Source organism: Pyrus communis, chromosome 3, assembly GCF_041283825.1.
Source record: "Pyrus communis isolate YQ-2024b chromosome 3, ASM4128382v1, whole genome shotgun sequence".
Taxonomy (NCBI): domain Eukaryota; kingdom Viridiplantae; phylum Streptophyta; class Magnoliopsida; order Rosales; family Rosaceae; genus Pyrus; species Pyrus communis.
The window spans coordinates 16,638,627-16,643,347 of record NC_142567.1 but is presented as its reverse complement, the minus strand read 5'-3'; the positions used below and the strand labels follow the sequence as shown (position 1 = coordinate 16,643,347).

At 36.1% G+C, this 4,721-nt stretch overlaps 1 pseudogene across 1 annotated transcript; it reads right to left on the bottom strand.

Annotated features, from left to right (window-relative positions):
- On the bottom strand, positions 1 to 4,495 carry LOC148698026 (uncharacterized; annotated as a pseudogene). The gene is made up of 7 exons (XR_015960778.1): positions 3,928 to 4,495; positions 3,503 to 3,616; positions 3,250 to 3,408; positions 2,472 to 2,634; positions 2,240 to 2,356; positions 1,151 to 1,261; positions 1 to 1,033 (listed from the first exon to the last, which is right to left on the bottom strand). The product of XR_015960778.1 is annotated as an uncharacterized LOC148698026 (transcript).
- Positions 4,496 to 4,721: the final 226 nt, after the last annotated feature.

Sequence of the window (4,721 nt, the reverse complement as noted above, 5' to 3'; positions counted from 1 at the left end):
TAAACCAAAATAAACTTGCATTAGTATGGCATATAAAACATCACATCATAGATTGCTATAGCACATCCTTCTGTTTATATTTTGACATTTTCAGTCTATCCATGTTAACACGACACATTCCCATATCCTAACCCACACTCTCCCTAACCATAAGCCTAGTGTGACAATTTCGGGAATAAACTGGTAACAGTGTAGCATAATTAACATATTAGAAAAAGAAATCAAGGACTAATAAAAGAATACAAAAGGTTTCTTGATAAAATAAACTATGAAAAATAAATAAACATGTATAAAGAGGTATGTGGTCAGTACATTTTAAAGAGCATTAAAAAAAAAAAAAAAACTCAAAATTTTTTAAAGAGCATTAAAAAAAACTTAGAAAAAATTTTAAAATTTGACCAAAGCATACAATACTTCTCAACATCTAGGGAAATGAAGAATAATCATTATCGCTGGAAAGGAAAAAGAAAGTACTTACAACAACAGGAAAGGGCTTATGGACTCACAAATGGAACTTGAACCCTTTTGTGGCCGCTTCCTTCCATTGGGTTTAGTAAAGCCCATTATATTCATCGCCTGACCAATCATAATTTCTTCTAAATCGACCACCGTTAGAGTTGTTAAACCTCGATGCAGAATATCTCTGCTGAAAAGACTTTGACGACCCTTGTGAGATTGGGCTTCCGGAGTCATTCCAAATCTTTTTGGAGGATCTAGAACTTGAAGCATGACCACCTGCAGTCAAACTAGGAACCCTACGACCCCAACTAGATGGTGTTGCCGGAGACTTCCAATTGTTCTTTTTGCCTTTTCTAGGGGAGAAGTCCCCTGGATCATCCATTATCCAACCACCTCTATGTTTTGCCTTTTGTGGTGTTGTAAAAACTCTTTCTTCAAATTGGGTCTGTTTACTTTCATGGGCCTTATTTAGGTCATGAGGAGCAGACTTGAATCCCGTGTAGTCTCTCATTTCCTTATGACGTTTCAAAACTGGAGTAGAAAAATTAGGTAATTCCCCAAATTTTTTGTGAACCTACAAGTTTCACAAAACACACCAGTTAGTTTTTTCACGAGTAAACTAACACTACCAATCGATGGTGAAGAAAATTGCACTAAAAACTAATTCTGGGAGGTGTACACTGAGAATTACATTGACCAAACTTGCACATTCACGAGCAATATGACCACCTTCACCACACTTGTAGCATAACCGAGGTGTTCCAAAACCAGTGGTTTCCCCATCACGTAAGCTTACACATGCCTGCGTGTACAGAATCCCCTTTCTTAGACAAAAGTAAAAAAAGGAAGGGCGTTTCGATGAAATGGAAGCAGAAAAATAGAATGTGAACCCTCTTCTGGACATAGGCAGGAAACTACAATTTTTAATAACAGAATATGATTGTGTAACATAACATCTCCCAAGAAATTACCAAATATAATTGACAAATATGTTCAATGAGATTGGTGCATGTAAAGAATTGTCAAATGAAAAAACACAAACTAATACATGATCTGATTTAATCTATTCTTGAAGCAATTAGCATGAAATAAAATAACCATAAGAATACATTATAATTCCTACTGTAGATAGAATTTAGATTCACCAACATTTCAAGCATGAGTAATAAAAAAACTAAACATCACACTGAGATATACGTATGAAACTAAAGAGCATATTTGATGCACAGGCATTGCATATCCAGTTTTAACAACAGAAAGACAAATCAAAGAAGTAAAAATGGATAGAAAAAAGAAGATGAAAAACAAAAAATTTTAAAGACCAGGAACAAAACTTAGTTTCTTCTAGAATACATCAATAAACAAAAGGCTTTTAAAACAACAAGCATCGTCTTCTAAAGCATACTGTTGAAATCACATCACTGCCCAAACAAATAAAAATTATGATATGATGTTTTTCATATTTAAGAAAATCAGTGAAACCAATTCACAGCACAAATCAAGTGCATTCATCTAAAAATTTTCTTTGAAAAAGGTCCTTACATGAGCATGTACTTCTCATTCATTAGATAAGTCAAGGGAACAATTTAGTACTATGTTTATGAGTTCGACAATATATCCCTATTGCAAAACGATAAACCTTGCTTGCATATATATGCAGCTTCCAAGACAATGGGCCTTGTTTACATCTATGCAGCCTCTAATGCACCTCTCCATCCAACCACTAAGATAAAACGCAAAAACAGTTTAAAGAACATTTGAAACATTTAACAAGACTTACCATACCAGTATGTCCCATTGAACCACATTTGTAACAGGAAACTTCCCATGGACTAGTGTCAACATACTTGACACAACATAAATGACCAAATCTCTTGCAGACGTAGCATTGGATTTCCTGATTCATGAAAAGAAATATAGAAACCACCCTTGAACATAATGCTTAACAATATAATTATTATCAATATCATATCATAAATCATATGAACATACTCTTAGAAATCTCACGATACCTTAAGATCATCAGTTGAATAATCATTCCTGCATGAGAACATATCATGTCCAGAATCTCCACATTTTAGACATATTTGGGATTTCAATAAGCCACCATTCTTCTTTTCTGGACAGTCTTTAGCGCGATGTCCACCTTTTTTTGCAGATAAAGCAATCTTGTCCCTATCGAGATTTAAATCAGGTACCATAAGAAGCCCCATAAAAATAAAGGATGCATAAGAACCCTCTGATAGAGCACTGAATGAGAACAGGGCAAACTAAGAAGGAAAACAGGTGAAATATTGAACAATCTTTATAAAATGACACAAAAGAACTTGGCATGCAGAAACTGGTGAACAACTCATGAGATTTGGACTGGCACTATCTCAAAATTATCTAGCATTAAGAAAACAGGAAAACCCTATTTTATTATTTATGGATCTTTCTAATCAAACATGACCTGGAAACAGCAGAGAGTATGTGCACCAACAACCTGCTTTTAAAATAACAATCACTTAATCCTTCTCAGAAATCAAGGGAAGAAATCCTATTGATTGCCAAAAGAAAGTTCTCAATCCTTCCAGAAAAGCGAAAAACAAGTAAAAGAAGGAATCAATTTAAATCTTGCATGTCAACATAATACAAGTGGCCGAAGCCCCACCACCCTCTGGACTACTTAACATGTAGTAATTTAGACTTAGAAAATGGGGTCAATTCAACTAATTCTCCATATTATTTTGACGATTATTTTCAGAAAGTAAAAAGTCAACTTAAAATTGTGTTTCTCTTCCAACTAACTTTTCTGCAGTGTTTTGCATTGTGCTCCAAACTACCACAAACAAAGCACGGCTTCTTTCACTTAGCTACAGTACAATTCACTGCCGCATGACCTTCTTCTCCACAGTTAAAGTATGCTCCCCAGCTACTATCTGGAGGATCAAAATACCTTGGTCGCCGCTGATATAATAGAAATAAGATAGGCACCATTCTAAGGTCTTCATATAGATTTTCATTTTCAAAAGGGCATTTCAAAGCAAACATTTGAACTCACAAGAAGTTTCCACAGCACAACATTGTCGGTAAACTCAACATTTTCCAGTTGCTTTGCCTCAGCCAAATCTACAGCATTAGCTTCCTCTATCTTCTCTTCCTCTTTTGCAACAACCTAAACAAATAACGGGATGCAAAACAGTCATACGTAAACAGCTCTTTCATCCTCTTCTCAAGCAAAGATTAATCTGTTTACGCCAGAAAATGAGACGAAACCGAAAACAAAATTAAGCAATAAAGTCTAAAAGCACCTTCTCAGGTTTAAAATCAAACTCTCCAATTCAATCCAATTATTTCTCTAATCACAATTAACAAAATTGTATAGTGAAAATAATTAAGAATAATGCCGATCAAGAATATTATGGAATACCTCAAACAATCAAGTTTTCCTAGAAACAAACAGAGAAAAAGACGAAAGTCACTCACAGCTTGATCTTCAATCTTCATCTTCTTAATATTCGTCTTCCTCTCCTTCCTCCTTACCTTCTTAGTCTCCAAATCTGCAGCCGCAACTTCAACTTCCTGCGAAGAAGACGAAGATGGGAGTTCAACCAAACCGCCACTCGGCTCGCCCGACACGGCGGCGTTGTTATCGAGTGCGAACTTCGCCGCCCGCATTAACAAAGCTTTCTCGACGATTTTGAGGTTGATATCTTTGTTGGCCTCATCGTCGTCGCTGCTGCTCTGTTCGGCAGCAGATTTCGAAGGGTTTTGATTAGTTAATTCTCGTTCTTCTTCGCTCACTTCGTCTCGATCAAGCTTGGCCTTTTGCCTCTCCCTTTTGCCTATGTTCTTCTTCCTAAATCTGAAGCCCTAACCCTAATTTCTGAGGACTCGTGACTGTCAAAGCTAAATAGGTGGGCGTGTTTTTGAATTTTGATTCAACTGGGAAGCTAGGGTTTCCCGCTGGATTGCAGCTCTCGGTGGAGATTCTGAAGTTTCTAATGGACGGTTGTGATTGGACTTGGACACTCCGATGATGACGCGACTTCTAAAACAAGAGGCGCTTTCCTTTCTTTTAGCGCTTTAAAAGTTTCCATTTTAACCAAAAATCACCGTATAATTTTGTTTAATGATAAAAAAAAAAAACAAAAAAAAAAAAAAAACCTAACAATATATATTGCAGCAGCCCACATCTTTTATTATTATTTTCTTTAGTAGCTTCAAATCCTAGCCTCATAGCCCCACGTGCCTCCTTCCTCTTTCTTTATTTCATGTTT